Consider the following 24,651-nt stretch of genomic DNA (forward strand, 5'->3'; position numbering starts at 1 on the left):
GTTATAATATCTCAGATTAAAGACTCCAGCAGCAGCTCTCATACAAACCAGGCTAAACCATACCAACTGCTCCTGCCTCTGGTTAAAGCACCCAATTCCTAAAGTTCTAATTTTCTGCTGCTAAATCTGGTGTTTTATTATTATTATTATTATTAAGCATGAGTTTAAAAGGACTGTTTAATATAAGTACAATTTTGAATGTATCAATATGATATGCTTTTCGTCGGGTTCATGATACGCCGATTGTGGACTTAACGTTCTGCTCATTTGTTTTGAAACGGATTGTGATAAATATTTCGCTTTACGTTGTTATCCTGTTCTGTAATGTGGGTTGGTAAATTATATTGTGGTTAATTTGAATCCTGTTTCAGGATTTTTATTACTGTAGCTTAATTTCTTATTTTTAGTGGATTGTCCAGTCTTAGTTTAATATTGTATTTATTAACCTCAGGGGTTTTGGAGAGCCGACTGAAACATTAACTCAGGGATGTAGAAGCTCATGCCCAGGGGCCAAATGTGCCCCCCCAGCCTCTCCATCTGGCCCTTGGGACTCTCCCCAGGCCACACCCCTCAGGGGTCCTATTTCACACCTTGAGTGTTTTTGCCTGGCTGGAATGCACAACCCCAATTTATACTATTCCCATATGCTCTAAACTGAATTGTTAACTGACTGTCTTGGAATGCTGCGGTGATACATTTTATTATGCATATTCTTGTCAATTGCACTTGGTTCAAAGGCTACTGCAAGCCACTCTGGGTGCTGTTTATCAGGGAAAAGGTGGCACACCGGTAAACCGACGGTGGTTGTAACAACTGTTTTTCTGGCGCTGCAAAATAATAATAATAAAAAAAGGACTTGTCCCTTGTGCCCACCACCACACTTCTAATGGCAGGGGCAGATGGAACTCAGCTGGCCACAGAAGAGGATCTTATGAGTCAGGCAAGTTTCATGTGAGTGGGGATGATTAACATATAGTCTGGTTGCAGTCTTTTCAGAAACTACTTCAAAGTGCTGGTTTTGATCTTTAACGATGAAAAATTTAGGGAGCCAGCACTTTGAATTGAGCCTGGAAACAAAGCGGAAACCAATGTAGATGGCATAATTTTGGAATTATGTGTACAATCTGCCAGTTCTAGTAATATCCTGGCAGCCACATTCTGCCCCAGATGAAGCTTCCTATCTGTTTTTAAAGGCAGTCCCAACATCAGAGCATACAGGGTGACTACAGTGGGAATGACGCTGGCAAGGTCTGACTTCTCAAGGAAAGGATGCAATTCACATACTGATAAAAGGCGTCCCTGGCCGCTGCTGTTGGCCATTCAGGATCACTACTAAGCTGAGAACTTTTTAAGAAAGAGGAGCACTACCTGTCCAATACAGATTGGACACCTATTCCTAGATCACAAGAAACCTGAATCAATAGTGCATTGTTCTCGTCTGGATTAAGCTTCAGTTTGTACAACTCCAACCACTTCGAAACAATGACAATTCCCACGCTGTGGTGTAAAAAAACAAAAAAAAGGTGGGTGGGGTGGGGGAGACACACGTGTGAAATGTGATGTGAGAATATACATATGTGTGCAGTCATCAGCTAGAACATGGGCAGTTCATACTGCGGATTCAGCAATAATCCTTGGGGGCAGTGTTACAACCAGGAGGTTGAGATCTATGCATGCTAGAATGCATAGATACTAGTATTTTCTTTGGGAAGTGAGGGCTAGGTAGATAAAGGAAAATACACTGCACTTTCAAAATTGCACACAGATGCTAACAGACCATCAAAAGATAGTTTTAAGTAAAACCATGAATTTAATGGATTTGTGAACATGTTGCAATTTTCTGAAAGCTGCGAAACCGAAACTGCAAAGGGTCATAGCTCAGTGGAAGAGCATCTGCTTTGCATGCAGAAGGTCCCAGGTTAAATCCATGACATTTTCAGGTACAGCTGGGAAGGTTCTCTGCCTGAAACCATCAAGAACCATTGACCATTTAGTGGAGACAATACTGAGCTATAAGGCACTTGCTTCCTTGTATAAGGCAGCTTCCTATGTTCTTCAAGAATGATGGATAGTTAAACCTTTAGAAGCCTCATGGTGCTCTCAATGTTACTGGCACTATATAAAAACCAACACTATACTTTTAATGTTATATGATGACCTTAGCATTTTTTTCAAAAACGAATTTCAACATTAAAAGTTAAGTGTTGTTCAAATGCAAAAGCAACCAAAATGCTTCAAGCTACAGCTCAGAAGGCAATAATCTTGTAACGCTATGTGAAATGGACTGCTCTGAAGCAAGAATGCAGCACTTGCTAAAAGTAGCCATAACGACAGCATTTGCTGGCTCAAAACCCACTCGTTTAACACACACACACACACACACACACACTATTCCGTTAGGCACCACTGTGTATGATTCATGCTTGCCGTACACCTTTAATCAGCTTCTTTGTTCCGTTAGCACAAAGATTTAAGCACATTAATTCACATCCTAAGTGTCTACTCTGAAGTACTGCCTGCAATCTGAAGTACAGTGGTGGCTGTGCCAGCATTATGTACTGATTTTCAACCTTGCACTGGCGTGTATACAGCCTGCTTTCCTCTAAATATTCCATTTGCCGCTGTGGCATGTTCTTGAGTCAGGCTATAAATCCTTCACCAAGTCTGAATCCAAAGATGGTTATCCTTGAATAGTGTACTTGATACTTTCCAAGCACAGAATAGGCTTAGAGACGCTGGGCCCCTTCAAATGTTACATGGTGGACACATGCCACAGCATGCACATGCAAGAGGGAGCCTGGAGCTGTACAATGCACAAAGAGAACACACACGCCCACTCCTGGGTACACATAAAGTGGTTCACATGCACATCTGAATGAAAAGTGCAATGTGTGAAGTCGTTTTCAAGAAAGGGGTAGTTTAAACTTGTGCTGGGGACACCAGGAGTGTGAATGACAGATGTCCTTATACAGAATATTTCACGTTCCTGAGCATTGATCCAGTGCAGTTTTCATTCTACAAATTCTTTCTGGGTTATCCTGGTAGAATTATCTGAGCAGCTGCAAATAATCACATGACCCCCCAAGACTATGAATAGTGGGCATCACAGTACCCAGCCTCGTCTAAAGTAGCAGCATACCCAAAGACAAAAAAAGATCCCAAGTATTACAAGTGGTTCTGGTGGCACTTTCCCGTTTACAAAAACCTGACAGTTCTGAGGTCATTTACATTCATAACGGAATTGGGAAGCTTCAACTAAAAGACCCAAATCTGGGAAATATAGGTCCATATTTTTGTGAGCTTATCAGGAAACTGCACCAATGCGCATGAGATTTTGCCAACCTAAACTTTGTGTTTCAAAGCTTTCTACAGTTGCCTTGAGTTGTGCTCCAATATTTTCACATTGTGGATTTAAGCTGTCCTCATTCCCATGCTTGCAAGCTGCTACTATAACACTGTTGTCTCTCTCCTTGACTCTAGCTCACTTTCACTCCTTCCTTCAAAAACAACACAATCACCAACACTGTCAGAAATCTCTTGTGGGAGTTTAAGGCACATTCCAGCCAAGCAAAGCACTCGGGATACAAAGAAGGGTCAGTAAGGTGTGTTTTGAGAGCCAGATAGGAAAGCCTAGAGGGCCACATTTGGCCATAAGATCTGAGGTTCACGAACCTTGATAAATATAAGAGCCACAGTAGAACTAAAGCAAATACAATAAACAGTGACTACACTGGGACACATAGGTCATACAGGCAAAGCAGGGTTGGGAAGAATAGGATGGGCAATGTTAAGTCATGCTCCATCAATTTAGGCTTTTTGTCATGTGGAAGACAGGAAATAGGAATGAAATGACGATACCAAATCATCGGCGTAAGCCTTTAATTTATATTCTTTTTCTCCAATTCTTATACCTCTTATTTTTGGTGTTTTCCTTATTTTATTTGCGATTATTTCCAAAACCATAATAAATAGAAGGGGAGACAACGGGCACCCCTGTCTCGTGCCCTTTGCAATTGTAAAAGAATTAGTGAGATTATTGTTAATTATCAGTTTGGCCCTTTGGCTTGAGTATATTGCTTTAATACCTTCCAAAAATGGTCCTTCTATTCCTACTGCTTTCATACATTGTATTAAAAACCTCCAAGAAACATTATCGAAAGCCTTTTCGGCATCGATAAAAATCATCGCCGCAGGAATGTCGGTCCTAAGATCCAAATACTCAATAATGTCCAGTATATGCCGAACATTATCTTTTAATTGCCTGTTAGGGAGGAATCCCGCTTGATCTTTATGAATAGATTTTGTTAAGTATTTCCTGAGTCTGTTCGCCAAAATATCTGCGAAGATTTTGTAATCGCAGTTAAGTAACGATATCGGCCTGTAGTTACTTACGTCCATCTTTTCAGCATCCGCTTTTGGTATTAATGTGATGTGTGCCTCCCTCCATGAATCTGGAATCTTCCCTCCTTGTAGAACATCATTAATCACTTCACTAAGCACCGGAGCAAGATATTCCCTTAAAATCTTATAATACTTTGCTGACAGTCCATCCGGTCCGGGTGCTTTTCCGGGTTTCATCTTCTTAATAGCCTCGTTAATCTCTTCCATTGTAATCTTCTTGTTTAATTGAGCTCTTTCTTCATCAGTTAAATATTCCCCTCTATACTCTTCCAAGTATTTTCCTATTTCTACGTTATCTTCCTCTCCTTTTTCATACAACTTTTCATAGAATTGGAGAAACTTTTTTTTTATTTCATCTGGATCTTCTATTATCATATCTCCCGATTTTATTCTATTAATCACATTTTGCTTTTTCCTTTTTCTTAATTGCCACGCCAGTAATCTCCCCGTTTTATTTGCTGATTCAAAATATTTTTGCTTCATGGATTTAATTCTCCATTCTACTTCTTGGTTTAGTAATGCTGAATATTGTGATTGTAGCACTTTAACTATTTGTTTAGTCCTTTCATCTCCCGAGTTTATTGTTAATTTTTTCTCACAGTCTCTCAGTTGGGTAATAATTTCTTCTTTCTTTTGTTCTCTAAGTTTCCTTCTGTAATTGTTTTGTTGTATTAAAAAACCCCTTAACACTGCCTTACTCGCATCCCAAACTATATTAATTGGGGTTTCTTTATTCAGATTTAAGTCAAAATAATTTTTCAGAGTACTTTTAGCCTTTTCGTTCACCTCGTCAATTTCAAATAGATATTCATTCATTCTCCACCTGTACACTCCCGATATTTCACGTTTTATTTCCAAGACTATTGGACAATGATCAGAAAGGGTTCTAGGCTGGATCTCACATTTTGTTATTCTTGTCGATAATGCACGTGACACCCAAATCTGATCAATTCTACCCCAACTCTGGTGGGGTTCTGAAAAATGTGTGAACTGCTTCGTTATTGGGTTTTTATGCCTCCATATATCTATTAAATCTAAATTTTCCTCAAGATTACTAAATGATCTTGGGAGCTTCCCTTGATTCGATTTCCCCTTTTTTCCACTTCTGTCAAGTTCTGGTATTGGTACACCGTTCATGTCTCCAAGTAGAATTAATTTGTAATTTTCCAAATCTAGTAATATTTGTTCCAATTTTTCAAAAAACTCTGCTTTGTTTGTATTTGGGGCATAAACTGTTACCACATTGATTTTTTCCCCTTGATGATTAAGTTGTATTCCCAGTATTCTTCCCTCATCGTCTTTACAAGTTAATACGGGGTCCCATTTTTCCTTAACGTAAACAACTACTCCTCTTTTTTTATTTACGTCTGAGTTAATAAATTCCACCCCCAACCTTTTATTTATCAAAATATGTTTATGTTTTTTGGCTACATGTGTCTCTTGAAAACAGATCACATCATAGTTCTTGTTTTTCAAAGCCTTCTCAATTTTATTCCTTTTAAGTTTTTCATTTAGCCCATTCACATTCCAGGACAGAAATTTCAGCGATGCTGTTATGTTTAACTTTTATTTACTCTAACCGGGTTACCAATCTTATAGTCTGGAACCCCTGTTCCCTAAGAGTTCCTCCTCTTCTGCCGCATCTTTTCCCACCGCGGCTTCTTCCTCATCAACTTCTTCTTCCTCTTCTTTCTCATCTTTCTCACTTCCCCTCTCCTTCTTTTTTCTTCTCTCATCTTTACTTTCCCCCCTGTCTCCTAACCTGATTTCGGCCTTGCCAAGCTCCTTCTCATACCTTCTTAGAAATTTCTCCACCTCTTGAGTGTCCGTCAACTTAAATTTTTTGTCTTTATAGAAGAAGGTGACCCCTTCAGGGAACTCCCATCTATATTGTATGTCATTTCTTTTTAGGACACCTACCACTTGTCTGTACCCTTCTCTTTTACGTAACAACCTAACTGGTATTTCTTTGTAAATAATAATAGGTCTACCTTCAATTATAAGTTTTTTTTGGTAGCTCGTTTTCAGAATTAAATTTTTCATCTCAATTGAATTAAAGATCACTAAACAATCTCCAAGGAGTTTCCTTGACTTGATTTGTTGCGGTTTCACCTTTATTCTAAATGCATTCTCTATAGAGAAGGCCACATCTTCTTCTTTTATTCCCAGCCACTTAGATAATTCTTTAGTCATTTTTTCTTTTATATCTTCATTCATCTCCTCACCTACTCCCCTAAATTTTAAATGAAGCTGTTTCTGACGCATTTCTGTCATAGCTAGATTATCCCAAATCCTTTCTTGTATTTTGGTATTGTCTTTAGAGGACCCAATAGAAAGTGCCAGTAATGCCCTGGAGTTATTAGAGGAATTCGGTAAATTGTCTGGGTTTAAGTTAAATAAAATAAAAACTAAGATCTTAACAAAAAATTTGGCCGAAGATGTAAAAAACCAGCTAGAACTAAAAACAGGTATTAAAGTGGTGAAAAAGGTAAAATACCTGGGAATATGGATCTCCCCGAAAAATATAAATTTAGTAGAGGATAACTACACTAAGGTCTGGAGAGAAATTAAGAAAGACTTAGATACTTGGAATAGGTTAAAATTGTCCTGGACAGGAAGGATGGCCGCGATTAAGATGAGCATTCTTCCGAGACTACTGTTTTTATTCCAGAATATCCCGGTAATTAGAGGTACGGCATGTTTTAAGAATTGGCAAAGAACTTTAGCTAAATTTATATGGCAAGGGAAAAGGGCAAGAATTAAATTCAAACTCCTCACGGATCTAAGAGAAAGAGGGGGTTTTGCAGTTCCGAACTTAAAACTTTATTATGAGGCCGCTTGTCTTTGTTGGATAAAAGAATGGGCCATTTTAAAAAACACGGATTTGTTGGATCTAGAGGGATTTGACATTAGATTCGGCTGGCATGCTTATTTGTGGCATGATAAAGGAAAGATCCATAGAGGCTTCTCTAATCATATCATTAGAGGCTCGTTATTAGAAGTTTGGAACAGGAACAAAAAGCTGATTGAAAGAGACACCCCTTGGTGGCTTTCACCAATTGATATCTTAACAATAAAAAAGTTAAATCTGGAATGTGAAAGATGGACATACGAAGATCTCCTAGTTAAATCAGAAAGAGGGTGGAAAATTAGACCGTACGAAGAGCTAAAGGATAAATTAACTGGATGGATACAATTTCACCAAATTAATGCGTTATGGTACGATCATAAAAAAATAGGAATGAGTGAAAAAAAGTCCAGGTACCAGGTGGAAATCTTAGAAAGTAATACTAAACTTTTATCCAAAATGTATAACCAACTGTTAGACTGGGATACTAAAGATGAAGAGGTGAAAGGAGTCATGGTCAAATGGGCCAGAGACCTTGGATATAATCTGGAGTTTGACAGATGGGTAAAACTTTGGAAGAAAGGTATGAAGTTCACAGCATGTGCTGCTCTCCGAGAAAACATGGAGAAAATGATGTATCGTTGGTACATCACCCCGGCAAAACTGGGGAAGATGTATAAGACCGGAGACAGCACATGCTGGAAATGTAAAACTAAAGAGGGTAATTTCTTTCACATGTGGTGGACCTGTGACGAAGTGAAAAGATTTTGGGGACAAATTTACGATGAATTAAAAAGAATACTGAAATACACCTTCCCCAAAAAACCTGAAGCGTTCCTTTTAGGTATGATCGGAGAGGAGATCAAAAATGAAGACCAAACATTCTTTCAATATGCAATGGTGGCCGCCAGGATTTTGTTAGCGCAAAACTGGAAAACTTCCAATATCCCCACCATTAGAGAATGGCAAATGAAATTATATGAGTATATAGAATTAGCTAGAATGTCACAAAAAATTAGGCATCAAAAAATCGTTAAGTTTACGAACGACTGGAATAAATTTCTAAGTTACATTGAAATCAATCTAGGTATTACCAAAATCACAGTGGGCGGAATCTAAAACCTGCGATGTAAAGAGCTGATATAATACAATCTGCAGATAAGCGATGAGTTTATTTTGCCTAAACCGAGATGGAAGGAAGTCAATTGAGTGATGTTATGTTGGTTTGTCTGTTTTATGTTTATAGGCGTTGTTTGTTGTTGTTGTTTGTTTGTTTGTTTGCTTTTTTTTCTTTTCAGTCTTTTTTCTTTTTTGTATTGTTTGATGTCGTTTCCAAAATATCAATAAAAAGATTAGTAAAAAAAAAAAAAGGAATGAAATGACGAGCTGTCTGGAGGCAGGGACACTAACACACACAAAAAAGTTTCAAATTTTCTCTCATGGATAGCTTGACTTTTCTTGTTCCCCTTCTCACTCTTTTGACACATGCTCCTAAGCAAAAGCTTTGAAGCAGGGAGCTAACACTGAACATGGAGCTCAATGGCACAATCTTCCTGTCCATAGTATAAGGCATATCCTTCCTTTTACTCAATTGTCCAATGGTACACTATCATTTTATTTAACAACACCATTCACAGAATTGTAGAGTTGGAAGGGACCCCAAGGGCCATCAAATTCAGCACCCTGCAATGGTTCACAGCCGGACGCACTGACCCACTGAACAACAGAGGTGCCTCCTTTAACCATAACATGGTTGTTATGAGGACAAAATGGGTGGTAGTAGAGGCAGGTACCCTGCTTTATGAGAAAGAGTGGAGTATAAAAGTAGCAAAAGTGCAGCATAAAGGGAGTCTGTTTCACTGTTGAACTGTTCTTACGGTCAAAGTTCTTCCCGATGTTAAATCAGAATCTCTTTTCTTGTAACTTGAAGCCATTGGTTTGTGTCCTACCATTCATCCACATGTAGGACATACATAAAGCAGTGTGTGAGCAACGCTGTTGCCTGTTGTCTGACAGTTCAGTGCGAGAGCACTTTCTAGTAATTATGAGCAGGCGAAAGAATGTGGAGTGTGAATACCAGCAGCGTTGATGTTCCTCGCCAGCTATTTTTATTTTCAAAGTTTTGGATTGTATGAATGGAACATAATGCTTTTCACTGGCTTTATGGGGAAGCCCTTTGCTCTCAAGATCCATTTGGAGAAGAGAGGGCCAGAGGGTTATTTTGTCCTTGTAACAGTCCATTTGAAGTGGATTACGTACGTTACAAATGGATTATTACAGGTTGCACGGCTCGTACAGGAATGTGGGAAAGCATGCAGACGTAAGCAATTTCAAAACAGCGCCCCAAAATTCAAGTCAGCTCTGGAAATTAAGCAGTAGAGGGGTCATATCTCATGTGCTTTCCATGTGGAAGGGCCTAAGTTGAATCCCCAACATCTTTAGCTAAAAGGGTCAGGTACCAGCTGAGGTGAATCTAAGGCTGACTGGAATACTACTGCCAATCAGAGTAGACAATGCTGGGATGCATAGACAGATGGCATAACCCAGTACAGTCATACCTCGGGTTACAGATGCTTCAGGTTGTGCGTTTTCGGGTTGCGCACCGCGCCGAACCTAGAAGTACCAGAATGGGTTACTTCTGGGTTTCAGCGCTCGTGCATGCACAGAAGCACTAAATCGCGCTTTGGCCATGTGCAGAAGCGCCGAATCATGACCCATGCATGTGCAGACATGGCGCTGCGGGTTGCGAATGTGCCTCCCGCATGGATCACGTTCGCAACCCGAGCGTCCACTGTATAAGACATGTATTCACCAGTTGGAAACAGTGGGAGAACTCCAGGCTGATACTGGTAAAATGCGCAGGGCCGTATGACTCTCAGATGCGCAGAGGCATGTTATCTTAGCACTGCTCCTCCCGCATAACAAACAGCACTGTCTAATTTTAAAACGCACACCCTCGTATTATTCTGCTCTCAAAAGCCCATCAGATGAGTTGTCAACAGCTCGAAGAGAAAATAAGAAAAGCACTTGAAAAGTTGCAAGGTACAAAGGCAGAAATGAAGGGAGGTTCTATACCCGCCCATGTCCTCCATTTGCCCTGACTGGGGCAGTTCTATGTTGAAAAGCACGTGGAGCAACAGTCGCTACATCAAATTCAGCCCCGGCATCTAATTAAATACAGCCCTTGTCACCAAGAAAGCAAAAAGAAAAGCAGAAAACAGAAAGAGGACAAGAATCCTGAGGAAATCAGACCACAGGCTTATCTAGCACAGCATTCTGTTCTCTCAGTGGCTAACTAGACAGCTACAGAAAGCCCACAAAGCAGGGCATGTGGGCAATAGTATTATTCTGCTGTTCTTCCCTAGCAATTGGTATTTAGAGGCATAATGTTTCTGAGTAGGCATCACTAGGCATGATGTTGGGAAGCGTTCATCCTCTAGCCCAGCTCAAGGCTAGCCGGAAGATTCTTGATACCCTAGAGTGTCAGAGTAAGAGCAATCTCATGTGAATCAACAGTTACCTTCAGAACTCTCTGAGATGTCCCAGAAAATCCTGGGGGTGCACTCTGTATTTATGGAGCAAGAAAGACACATTGGAAGTCACCAGAGTATATGAGTTCCTAAATTCCTACTTTGATTTTGCTTCGGAATAATAAGCTAAGCACCATTTGAAGTGTGCTACCAAAGGCATCCATCTAGTGTGTTTACGTGGTACACATTTTATATGCAACTGTTTCATTAGGGATAGATTCAAGCAACTGGTTTCTTCTGTTAACACACACTAGCTACCTGCACAGAAATAAGTAACCGGGAATCTGCCATGTAGCTAGTTCTGTATATTTTGGAAGCTTCGAAAACCCTGATTTCCCCAAAATGCCAATGCTTGGGTACTTGTCAGGGAACTGTCATCTGAGACGAAGGAGGTGAAAGGGCTCATGGAGGGTGAGAGAGACCACTCAGCGGAGGAGGGGACCAGCAGGGGGAGAAGTGGAGTTCCAAGGGAAAGTGAGTCGGAGGGAGAGCTCAGAGATACTTCAAGCGAGAACAGTGGGGGGGTTTCAGGACCTCCCGTAGGAACACCCACTCCTCGGCGGAAACTGTCACGCCGAGAGTCCAGAAGACGTGTTTCCGTTAAGGAGCTTTTATGCTGGAAGAAGTTCCGTAAACGCCCACTGTCCGATTCAACGAGCGATTGATGGAGCCATGTTTAAGGAGCTCCATCACAGACAGAGGTTTGGGAACTTAGCCAAACTCTGAGGGATCAGGATTTTACGCACAAGCAGCTCACCATCCCATCACAGCAATCGGACAGACCCTGAAAGCAGCTTGTGCAGAGAGGCATCATGAGCAACCCAGCCGGAACCGGAGGAGCAGCAGGAGCTGGAGAAGGTCCAACTCTGGAAGAAAGGTACAGAGTGTTGGAACTCCAGCTAGCAATGCAAACGGCGAGGCTAGAAGAAAGGAGGGCGCAGGATGCAGAAAAGGCAAAAGGCGCTACACTAGCAAGAAAGATGCCAGGAATGGTGCAGAAGTTTGGGGGGGACCCCAGGAACTACCAAGCCTTTAGGACAGAGATGCAGTATGCTCTTGAACTGCAGTTTAATGACTTTCCCGATGAGGCATCGCGAGTGGCGTTTGTGATTGGCCATCTCGAAGGAGGGGCGAGAGACTGGGTCCGGCCCCTGATGGCAGGGAATAGTGACATGCTGAAGGACGCGAGGAAGTTTTTTCACGCCATGGATTTGATGTTTTCCAGCGAGATTGAACAGGGACTGGTACGCAGACAATTGATGGCTTGCAAACAGGGGAGCCGATCGGTTCGTGAGTACTGGACTGAGTTTACAATGTTGATACATAGATTGGGGTGGGACCTATCGGCGGAACCCATTCAAATGCTATTTGAAGAGGGGCTTTCTTCGGCGGTGAAAGACGAACTTTCCCGGGCGCCCAGGGCGGAGTCTATGGACCAGCTGACCAAATCAGCGCTGACCATTGGAGCGCGCCAGGAGGCAAGAGCCTTGGAGAAGCGGGAGGGGAAAGGAGAGCGTTGGAGGGATTTCCGCATTCCAGAGATTCCAGAGCCAAGTTTCCCGCCCGGAGAGCCGATGGAAGTTGGAACAGCGCGCGCGCGCGCAGTTTCAAATCCCAGTGAAGGGAGGAAGAAGGAGGGAAAGAGCGCCAAGAAATGTTACCTCTGCCAGCAGCCAGGTCACTTTGCCAGAGTCTGCCCGCAAAGAAAGGAATGGCAAGGGATGGCGGGGGCTGTTGGGGGGAAGGAGGAGGAAGTCCAGGAGCCAGTAAAAGCCAACGCCTGTCTGCCTCTGTCAGGGCACTGCAGACAGGCCAAGGAGCAGTAAAAGTGCCCACTCCGGAACCTCCAAGACCAGCCCTAGTAATAGAGGTGTTGCTAGAGCTGGCAAACGGATACCCACTAAAGACCAAGGCGCTGTTAGACTCAGGCAGCTCCTGTAATTTTATGAGCAAGGAGTTTGCAGCGGAACACCAGATACAGACACTCCCTTTAAGCAACCCCCTGCAGGTCACCACGATCGATGGGAGGGAGCTGTTGGGGGGAGAAGTTAGCCTACAGACCGTCCCAATGGTTATGAGGGTGGCAAGGCACACCGAAAGGATAGCGTTCAATGTAGCCACCCTGGGAGGGGCGCCAGTCATTTTGGGAATGAGCTGGCTAGCGTTGCATGACCCGCTAGTGGGCTGGCATCAGAGAGTGGTGTCCTTTGGGTCAGGACATTGCCTGGAACACTGCAAAGAGGGAAAGGTGCCAGAAGGGGCAAAAGCCTCCATAGCAGGGACGGAAGTGGCGAACAAAGGGAAGGTGCCCAAACAATACGCTGACCTGAGCAAGGTCTTCAGCGAAAGGGAAGCAGATAAACTACCACCGCATAGAGACTTTGACTGCCAGATTAACCTGGTCCCTGGGGCCCAGCTCCCCGTGGGCAAGCTGTACGCCATGTCAGACAGGGAAATGCAGGAGTTGAGGGAGTTTATTGACAAAAACCTGAAGAGAGGTTTCATCAGAGAGTCCAGAGCGGTGGGGGGCAGTCCAGTGTTTTTTGTGGACAAAAAAAACACGGATAAACCGAGATTGGTCGTGGACTACCGGGCCCTGAATGCCGTGTCAGAACCAGTGACTTTCCCCATGCCCAGGATTGATGACATTTTGACCAGGGTGAGGAAGGGAAAGATATTCACGAAACTGGACTTGAGAGGAGCGTACAACCTGATACGAATAAAGAAGGGGGATGAATGGAAGACAACGATGTTCACCCCCCTAGGGGCTTTCGAATATCTCGTTATGCCATTCGGATTGCAATCAGGCTCCGCCTGTTTTCAATCGCTCATGAACCATGTACTGGGACCTTTGCTCTACAAGAATTGCGTGGCATTCCTCGATGACGTGCTGATATATTCGGAGAATGAGGAGCAGCATGTGAAGGATGTCAGGGAAGTGCTGAGCCAGCTGCAAGCAAACCAGTTGTGGGTGAAATTGGAGAAGTGTCAGTTCCACACCAAGGAGGTGGAATTCCTGGGGTACCGCTTATCAGACAAGGGATTAGCCATGGATCCAGGCAAGGTCCAGGCGGTGCTGGAATGGAAGACACCGAAAACCAAAAAAGATGTGCAAAGGTTCTTAGGGTTTGGGAACTTTTACCGTAAATTCATCAAGAACTTTGCCCACTTAACGGCTCCCATCACGGACTGTCTAAGCAGCAAGAAGAAATTCGTTTGGACGGCAGAGGCGGAGCACGCTTTTGAGGAATTGAAAAAGGCATTCGCTTCGGAAGAACAGCTCCTGCATGTGGATTTACAAAAACCCATGAGAGTGGAAACTGATGCCTCAGACCGGGCGGTGGGGGCAGTACTGCTTCAGCCAGGGAGCAATAAGTCGGAATGGAGACCGTGTGCCTTCTTTTCGCGTAAGCTGAACAAATCCGAGAGGAACTACACGGTATATGACCGAGAACTACTCGCCATTCACGAAGCGTTCCGGAGATGGAGACACTTACTAATTGGCGCACAGCATAAGGTGCAAGTGTGTACGGACCACAAGAATTTGGAGTATTGGAGAACAGCACGAGTGCTCAACCAACGACAAGTGAGATGGGCCCAGGAGTTCTCCAAATTCCATTTTGAAATCTGCTACGTGCCAGGTCCAGAAAACATCAGAGCGGACGCTCTCTCTCGCAAACCTGAATATTTGGAGGGGGAGGGAGCGCCAGAAGAGAGACATATTATCCCAGAGGACCACTGGGTGTGTGGTGCGGCCTGGGTGGGGCAAAGAGAACTGGTAGAGGGGACGGTAAATGATGAGTACGCCCAGGATAAGCTCAGAGGTTTAAGGAGAGAGGGAGAAGACCCCGGAGGTTTTGAAGAAAGAAACGGGGCATTGTATTACAAAGGGGCACTATATATACCCGAAGGGGAATTGAGGGGGAGAGTACTCAAACAGTTGCACGACAATCCCACAGCGGGGCATTTTGGGCAACACAAGACCATGTGGTTGGTGACCAGGGAGTTTTGGTGGCCCAAGGTGAGGGAGGATGTACGGGAGTATGTGAGAAGGTGTGACCAATGCCAGAGAGCCAAAGGAGAAAGGCGGGCACCAGCGGGTTTATTAGAACCGTTACCCACACCAGAACGACCGTGGGAGGCGGTGTCGATAGATTTTATGACTGATCTGCCCAAATCCCAGGGGAAAACCGCCATACTAGTCGTAGTAGACCAGTTAACTAAGATGGGTCACTTTGTAGCTTGCTCACATGCAGTCACGGCGGAAGAGACAGCGAAATTGTTTGTAGAACATATTTTTAGGCTGCATGGCGCCCCCTTGAGGTTGGTGTCCGACAGAGGGAAACAGTTCACGTCCAGATTCTGGAGGAAGCTTATGAGCTTGTTGCACGTAGAGGTCAACTTTTCGACTGCCAGGCACCCTGAGACCAATGGGCAGGCGGAGAGGGCAAACGGTATCCTTCAACAATACCTGAGGTGCTATGTCAATGACAGAGAAAACGATTGGGTCGAAAAGTTGGCACTAGCGGAATTTGCTTACAATAATGCAGAGAATGTGTCCACCGGGATGAGCCCATTTTTGGCTAATTATGGGTGCCACCCCAGGGCGTTTCCAGGGGAAGGAGGAGAGAGATGGAGTGTTCCGGCCGCTGAACTTTTTGTAGAAGAAATGGAAGCGATCCATCGTCAACTCCAACACAACTTAGAAAGGGCCAAAGAAGAATATAAGAGGCAGACAGACAAGAGCAGAAGGGAAGGTGAAACAATTAGGGTGGGGAGTCGGGTCTGGCTATCAACCCAAGGGTTGCCGTACAAGGGGGGTTGCAAGAAATTGAGACCCAAAAGATTGGGACCATTTGAGGTCATCCAACAGATCAACCCAGTGGCTTTCAGACTCCGGTTACCGAACCACATGAAACTGCACCCAGTATTCCACAGGTCATTACTGTCACCATACAGGGGGGAAGGTGAAGGGGTATCCACACGGGGGCCAGCCATAGAAGAAAGGGAAAGCCGCAACTATGTGGCAGAAATCATCGACTCCAGGTGGAAGGGGAATCAGGTGGAGTATTTGGTCGCGTGGGAAGGGGAACCAGAGTCAGAAAACACCTGGGTGAAGGCAGAGGAGGTCCATGACGAGGTCTTGATCGAAACGTTCCACCAAAGGTTCCCCAGGAAACCTCAGCCAGTAGCGAGGTTCCGGAGGGAGTACTTTGGCACCACCGACGATGAGGAGGAACTGGAGGGATTCAGGGAATCGGAGTTGGAAGGAGGTACCGACTCCGAGGAGGAGGAGTACTTGGAAACCGGGAACAGCAAAAGGTGGAGGGAAGTGTTCGAAACTTCGGAAGATGAGGGAGGTTCCTTCAGGGGTTTTGCTCCCTCGCCTCCCGCAGAGGAGGGGAGGGAAGGGGGTGAAGGGGGCCCTGGAGGGGAGGTGGATGTCAGGGAACTGTCATCTGAGACGAAGGAGGTGAAAGGGCTCATGGAGGGTGAGAGAGACCACTCAGCGGAGGAGGGGACCAGCAGGGGGAGAAGTGGAGTTCCAAGGGAAAGTGAGTCGGAGGGAGAGCTCAGAGATACTTCAAGCGAGAACAGTGGGGGGGTTTCAGGACCTCCCGTAGGAACACCCACTCCTCGGCGGAAACTGTCACGCCGAGAGTCCAGAAGACGTGTTTCCGTTAAGGAGCTTTTATGCTGGAAGAAGTTCCGTAAACGCCCACTGTCCGATTCAACGAGCGATTGATGGAGCCATGTTTAAGGAGCTCCATCACAGACAGAGGTTTGGGAACTTAGCCAAACTCTGAGGGATCAGGATTTTACGCACAAGCAGCTCACCATCCCATCACAGTACTGAAATGCAAGAGTTGCCAATCTGTATTTTTTGGGGGGCGGGGGGGGGGGCGGGGAGAGATGTCTGGCTGAATCTGTAGGCTGATTCTGAGAAGTGATTTATCAGTACAACCTCTCCACACCTCAACTGAAATATTACCCTGTTTTGCGCATATATATGCACAAACACACACCACATCAACTTAGCCTACTTTTGAGAAAAAAGCCTAAGCTAAAAAAGCCTAAGCTATTTATAAAGTACTTTGTGACAAGTTCAGCTGTGGCAGAAAACATACTTAGGAAGCCCACAAATTGACAAAATTACATTCTCCATTTAGTTTTTAAAGAGACAATAAGTACTTCAAGATCAATTTATTCACAGTCTAATGTTATCTGAAGAATTACAGCTTTTAGGATGATTTAACAAGTGCTATATGGATCCCCCCCACCAGTTGGGAAAAAACCCCCACTTCTTTGCATAATTTTTTTTGTTTTGTTTTTGATGAAATATGAATCAAAAGCAGGACTTACATGTAACTTTCCCAGGATCTGTGCTGGCTAATATTCTCACGAAACAGGGAAGTGGACAAATGGAGAGATTAACAGGTTACAGCAATCCATTAAGATAAGAACGCCTGAAGATTCACAGGGCAAGCCTCTGGCAGCTCAGCTTCTCTGGTGGCAACCTAAACATAACAAAACATCAGGACACATTTCAGAAAACAGGTTTGCATTGGCACAAGCATCCCCTTTCCCCTACAAAATTTTATAATCTCATAATGAATTAAAAGCTATACATTGAGCTTCTGTTTTTCAGTGGCATTAAAGAAATGAGTCAATCAATAAGCATGCTCAGGATGTTCTGATAATGAGCAAAGCCAGAGTCTCTCTCTCTCACACACACAAATCCACAAAAATTACTAGCCCAGCTAACATTTCTTTAAAAAATTGCTTGTCTAGTTATACCTACCTGTGTTAGTCATTTGTGGCCTACATAAATGTTTCAGTAGCTTAGCTCTGGAAGATTCCAAATGCTGTTCTGTACAAGCACATAACCTGTCTTTGATGCACCACAGAAAACCACAAAGAAGAAATTACTTTCTGTAACCATGGAACATAGTGCCTTGTACACTGGGTCATCTACTATTGTCTGCCAATCTATAAAGTAAGGTGGGGCAGAGAGCCTGCATAAACCATTCTCAATAAATACAGAACTCAAGTTCTACCTGGATGGTAAAAATCTTAAATAATTTGTAGAGAAAGATGAAAAGCACATATCAACAAGTCCATGTGTAGCAAAAGTAGTAGTGTGTGCGTTTGTCATAACAGAGCCCCATTTGCTTTTTCCAGTCAAATTACAATTGTTCTGGGAGGAAGGTTGGAATGGAGGTGGGAGAAACTTGAGACATGATGGGAAAGTCTGTGGCCTAGTACAGATGTCTCTGCTGTTTCACTCCAGGCTTTATGTGAAAGCTAACACAAAAACATAAGAGCAGCCCTGCTGAATCAGGCCAATGGCCCATCTAGTCCAGCATTCTGTTCTCACGGTAGCTGCCCGGAGGCTTGTAGGCAACCCACAAGAAAGATTCAAGCACAAGGATTCAGGGAAGAAGATTCTAGCCAAGGCTTCTTTCTGGCATGCCAGATATCTATATGTACCTTTTTCTTTTTCAGTGGGTGGCCATTTCATAGCATGGGACAGTCTTGACGTGGCAGAGCCCAAACATAACTTTGCCACCTCAGTGAGAACCAGGTCCACCCTGTTCTTGGAAGGTGTGATTGATGTTCACTGCTGTAGAAGCCTGGGACTGCATCCCACACATTTCATTCCGTTTCTGCAAATGTCTCACTCTCTATTTCTCTCCCTGTGTTCCCCAGATATCCTTACACTACACTGAGTGAGCCAGAGCGTATTAAGTTTAACACATGACCTATAAAATGAAAGCAGGAATTTCTCTGCTCAGGGGTCAGGCTAGGGTAAGTTGTAATCTAACCTTGTCCTAATGCATTGCTAAACATCTGTGTCTAGTCTTAACTCCATCCCATGCTTCTGTTTTATACAGCTATTCTTATTCTGAAATGTGGGAATGATTAATAGAAATAATTTTGTTACACGCCCCCCCCCAAAAAAAAACAGGCACAAGGAGAACATACTCCCATTGATCAAGATTTTATGTAAAACACCTCCACCCAAGTATATATGAATCCTTTTCCTGCATTGGCTTCACACTCCAAGCCACACAAACAAGGTTGGTACAACAGAATGCAGCTATATGCTCATGGAGGTAGTTGTAGATGTAGATCATAGGTCAACAAAACTGAGTATAGAGAATAGGCTTCCCACAAATCTCTAGAAAGCAATGCTCATCTATCTACCCATGTCTGCTGCTCCAAATGCAATCACTCACACAAACAAACAAACAAACAAACAAACAAACAAACAAGGAGTTTGGTTTGGCAGAAACATTGTTTAAGATGTGTGTTCTGCCTTGAGGCTATTCTGCCACAGCTGGAGGCTACTTGTTTGGGAAAATAATCTGGAAGAACGAAATTGCTGAAGAGGAGTGGGACGGGGTGGAAGAAAAAGCATTATCTTCCACCAGAACAGGCTTCTAATTCTGCCCCCTTCTTCCTTGAACAACCCATCACTTGCTGATTAGACCTGTTCCAGAAACTACCATGAAAGTTATGCACTAAACCAGCAATACTGATTGCTTCAAATGTTGCAAGATCACCATGGTATGGACTGTGATTTCTGTTTCAGCCTGAATGAACTCAAGCAGAAATTAGAATTAATGAAGTGGAAATGAGACACTTTAAAAACAAAACACAATAAAGCAGAAGATGGCATAAGTAGAGAGCGTCCTTTCAAGCAGCAATGCACATTTATATAGGGCACTCCAAGTGCTCAGAGCATCTCACATATATCATCTTAAGATGCTTCACAACATCCCTTTAAGACAAAGCAAGGATTACTGTTCCTATATTTTAAATAATACTGGTTTGCAACAATACACATGGCTTGTAAAATGCAGTGTATGTTGGGCTGACCTTAAAAACCACAAAGGAACTTCAACTAGCTCAAAAATGCAGCAATTCAGCTTCTACCTGGAGCTCTCCACAAATTCTCCAAACCACCAAATTCTTTCTGAACTTCACTGCTATCAATTTGTGCTAAAGACATGGTTCTGGCTTTAAAGTCCTGCAAGCCTGAGCGCGGACTACTACAGGAAGTTCCCTAAAGTCAAGGGGAAAGACACTGCTTCAATTGTTACAACTATGATGTAATGGACAGATTCTCTGTCTTCCTCCTTACTGGTGAAGTAGGACCACTGGGATATACCACACCCATGTAATTTTCCCTCTAGTAGCACAATCACTATGCTTTTATAACCTTATTCTGAACACACAGAAATTCAAACAGGTATCTTAAGGTGGGGAAAGGCTGTAAAAATCCCTGAGTTTCTCAGACGAAGGTCCCTGACTGAACATATGTAGAATGAACACGCACGCACAGAGACACACACACAGTGTGTGTCTCCAAGAGTTCACTTAGCTCATGTGACCAAATAAAAAAGCTCAGCTCTAGCTGGAACTGCTTACAGACACATTGGGGGAAGGCTTAGCAAGTATATAATAGGACTCTGCTTAGTTTTTAGTTTAAATGGATCAGGTCACTTCCCTAAACTTAGTCAAAACAAGTTGCGAACGTTTGAATTCCTTTCTGTACCAAACAGCATTTGAGGAAATGTTTGGCATATTCTATGCTTAACCTCATTTTGAGGAATAGCAGGCCTGGAAATTTTGAAGCCAAAAAGTTCTTTTTCCTGGACTGAAGTTAGAAATGGAAGTGCCAAAACAACAACTTTGGGGGGGGGGCAACTTGATCCCTTTAAAATTCATGGCAGCCCAGCAGAAGACAACTGAATAGTTAACCCAGAATTTCAACTGCCCCGCCCACTCCAAAAGATAAAGGTGTCCGGGTATTTCAAAATACACAGGCTTTGCCTGAGACCCCGAAGAGCTCCTGCCAGTCAGAGCAGGCAACACTGGCCTGACCTAATATAAGTCAGCTTCCTATGTTCCTGTATCACTATATTTGAGGAACTGGTCACGGTTTGCTAGCAGAATACATGCTTTGCATGCAGAAGATCCCAGGTATCTTTAGTCAAAAGGATCATCTCGTTCAACCTCCTGCAATGCAGGAATATTTCACTCCAAGTGGGGCTCGAACCCATGACCATGAAATGAAGAGTCTCATGCTCTACCAACTGAGCTATACCTCAAAAACTATAAGGCATAATATTTTTTTATTCACACCAGTGACTTTGATATGTGAGATAATCCAATGCAGCAATTTTAATCAAAATGTAAGATGTAGTATCTCCCCCCCCCCCTTTTAATGTGGTGATCTGTCAAGGAACAAACCCACTGAAGAAGATAACAGTGGTTACTCAAACTTTGTTGCTGGTTGCAAAGGGGGCCCCATATCAGTTCAAGCTTCAGGGCCGCAAAAATGCAGGTCTGCCACTGCCAACAACTACTTGGAATTCCAAGTTAATTGAAGCAATAAACTATTTACATTTTATCTAGATAGAAATGTTCAAAATTAAGGGGTATGGGGCAGCTGTGAGTGAAGAAGTGAATCACCCTATTGGCTCTGCTTTGTGTGTGCATATATTGTATCACATACAGTGGTACCTCTGGTTATGAACTTACGGTAATTCATTGCGGAGGTCCGTTCTTAAGCTGAAACTGTTCTTATCCTGAGGCACGCTTTCGCTAATGGTGCCTCCCGCTGCATGCGTGCCTCTGGCGTGCGACTTCCGCTCACATCCTAGGGCAAAGTTCGCAACCAGGAGCAACTACTTCCAGGTTAGCGGAACTCGTAACCTGAAGCGTGCATAACCAGAAGCGTTCGTAACCAGAGGTACCACTGTATCCATGAATACCAAAAGCATGTGGGTCAGGCCAAGAGTGCCATAAAACTGGAGCTCTGCCCTTAGACAGCACAGGATGCATGGAAAGTCTTGTTGACAGGTGCACAGCAGCAGTTTCTACTGAAAGTTGGACTGCGCTTGCACAAGACACAGCAGCGGGGAAACCTGCCTAAATTTGCATAGTAAGGGCTGGTGCTCAATGCATGGATATACCTCTGTAAGAAACCTTTCTCTGCTCCCCTCCCTTCTAATCTTCCCACTTCCATGTATATTACTTCTTAATTGTTTTTGAAACACAGGCCCTCCCTAGAGTCGTGGGAGCATGGAATGTGGTTTGATACTTGTGTCTGTGCTTGGCTTGGCTTAGCTTGCACAGGGAAATAGCATACCTAAGCAAAGGGGCGGGGAAACACACCTAGAGACCAAAATCAAATCCATAGATTCCAACACTACTAGAAGAAATTTGCATATTTCATTTTAAAAACACATTGCCCTGTTTAATTCATTGCAATTTCATACACTCAATTCAAGTGTAATGCCCTGGCGCTTCCCCCTTCCCTTTCCAGAAATAAACATCCCTTTTACACAAAGATGTGCTGCCTCAGGAGTAGAGAAGTGTTGGAAACTGAGATGTGAAAGCTAGGAGCTAAACAGCACCTTAAACCTAGATTATGGGCGCTACGGAATGTGTAGGCGTGCTTTTTTATAAGAAGAATACAAAGCTGAAAATGAATGAACTGCAGCTAAAATATTATGTTCATTTTTCACATGGTCTAGTCCTTCCCTTGCCCACCCCCCCTAATATTCTTAAGAAGGTCTCTTCTCCAGTCTTCAGAGAGTACCTGGAAGTGAGGAAGCAGAACAATGTCCTCCTTTCCTTCCACTCTGCAATTTTAATCTGAAATCTTAGGTGCAGTACTACGCCCAGAGCTCAGAAACTGCTCGCCCTAATGAAATTCCCTGTCGCAAAATGCACCTAGAACAATGGGACTTTCTAACACTGGAGCAGAGACATTCTCTACAAGAGATAAGAAGATATACTGATGTCAAGTTTCTCACTCGTGTGACTATAAAAATCTGCAAGATACTATTTAGGACTTGTCTATATGGCAGTTTACTGAATCCTATACCTGCACAACATGGATCCAAGGGCTTATAGAGGGCCCTTCTAAAGGTAAAGGGACCCCTGACCATTAGGTTCCGTCGTGGCCGACTCTGGGGTTGCGGCGCTCATCTCGCTTTATTGGCCAAGGGAGCCGGCGTACAGCTTCCGGGTCATGTGGCCAGCATGACTAAGCCGCTTCTGGCGAACCAGAGCAGCGCATGGAAACGCCGTTTACCTTCCCGCCGGAGCGGTACCTATTTATCTACTTGCACTTTGACATGCTTTCGAACTGCTAGGTTGGCAGGAGCAGGGACCGAGCAACGGGAGCTCACCCCGTTGTGGGGATTCCAACTGCCGACCTTCTGATCAGCAAGTCCTAGGCTCTGTGGTTTAACCCACAGCGCCACCCGCGTCCCGCGGAGGGACCCTCTAACTCCTGATAAATTAGGCCTTTGTGCTAAAATAGCTATACTTGGGTTTTATTCATGCATCCTTTGTGTAAGCATTTCATAGAATCAGATAATTTTAGAGTTGGAAGGAACAAGGGGTCATCTAGTCCAACCCCCTGCAATGCAGGAATTGTTTTGCCCAAAGTGGGGCTCAAACCCAAAACCCTGAGATTAAGAGTCTCACAATCTACCTGCATTTTGTCATATATCAACCTTAAACCATCACCACCATCTTTATTAATTGTCTTTCACATAAGCTACATACAAACAACTAAAAATAGGTTAGAAAACAACTAAAGATAGATTTAAATAATAACAAATACCCAAAGCACAGACCTTTAAAAGGAAACAAAAACAGCCAACTGGAAAAGTTTCTCAAAACAAAAATGTCCTCAGTTGTTTCCATGAAGCACAAACAGTGGGTGCCTGTTGTATTTGCCATATTGCTTTATCACTGCTGTGTTTGCCACCCTTTTCGAGGAAGGGCAGGATACAAATTTAAATAATAATATGAAAGAGGGAAAGCAGTTTCTCACGTAACTCAGTCCCAAGCTTTATACATTCTTTTACATTAGGAACAAGCAACATTGCTGCAATGTTTCCCCTCCAGCTACACAGATGAGTGGCATGGCTCACTGACGCAAGCAGCCACTTAGGTGCTAGGTGGGACAGGCAAAAGCAATAAAAGAATGGGGGGGGGGATCACACAGAGGGTCCAGGTATGCCAACCATGGCCAAACACATACAGTTGTTTAGGATTGCCAACACCATGCATTATTTGTTAGGTGTTAGATATGTTAGGTGTCATTTGTTAGTGGTAACATTTGCTTCTCCTCCAGATGCGATAGGTAAAAGCTTTGCAAATACTATTTACACTAGTAGCTCTGCTGGTGAATACAGGGATCCTGAGATTGAGTTAGCTGAGATGTTGCAGGCCTCCTGCAGGCTAAAGCTAAATCAAATTCAGACTTAGCACAGAAAAATCGCAATAGTACACGCAAGCCTTATGCTCCAATCCTCGGAGTGTTTGGTTGGCTCAGGTTTGAGCAGGTGGAGTACCTTAAGGACGGGACTGTTAAGTCACTGAATTCAATGCCATGAATGCAAAGCACATATTTAAAACAACAACAATTATATGACCTCAAATGTAGTAACATCCTGTCTTTGCCAATACTTCCAACAAGTCCCATCAAATGCCGTAACTGAATCAGACAGCACTACAGGCAGTGAAATCATTCACTAGGAATTTGTTCTCCAATCCAAAAATTAGATGTGCCAGACAGTTCCAACTTCAGTTTCCTCCCTCCCCGCCCCCCTCCCCATAATTGCAGCAGGACTGGGTGGGTTTTACTAAGAGGAATCTATGAGACTGCTGACGTCCAGTGCATTTTAGACTACCAATGAACGAGCAATAATAAATATAATGCACTTGTTTTTTCAAAGTTGTGATTTGTTTCTGTCTGTCATTCAGAAACATATTTTGCATCTCGGCTTCTGACTCACCAATTTAACATACACCCTGACTAAAATGACTAATAAAGGAAAC

The 24,651-nt window shown here is 43.5% G+C and overlaps 1 protein-coding gene across 4 annotated transcripts in view; it reads right to left on the minus strand.

The window, feature by feature from the left end:
• BACH2 (BTB domain and CNC homolog 2) overlaps window positions 1-24,651 on the minus strand; it is a 189,109-nt gene that overhangs the window by 70,695 nt on the left and 93,763 nt on the right. For all 4 annotated transcript variants that reach the window (XM_083608322.1, XM_083608324.1, XM_083608325.1 and 1 more), the window contains exon 2: window positions 17,143-17,297. The gene's annotated coding sequence lies outside the window, so the exon portion shown is untranslated. The remainder of the gene's footprint in view (window positions 1-17,142; window positions 17,298-24,651) is intronic.

The sequence above is a fragment of the Podarcis filfolensis genome (genome assembly GCF_964270895.1).
Source record: "Podarcis filfolensis genome assembly, chromosome: 3".
Taxonomy (NCBI): domain Eukaryota; kingdom Metazoa; phylum Chordata; class Lepidosauria; order Squamata; family Lacertidae; genus Podarcis; species Podarcis filfolensis.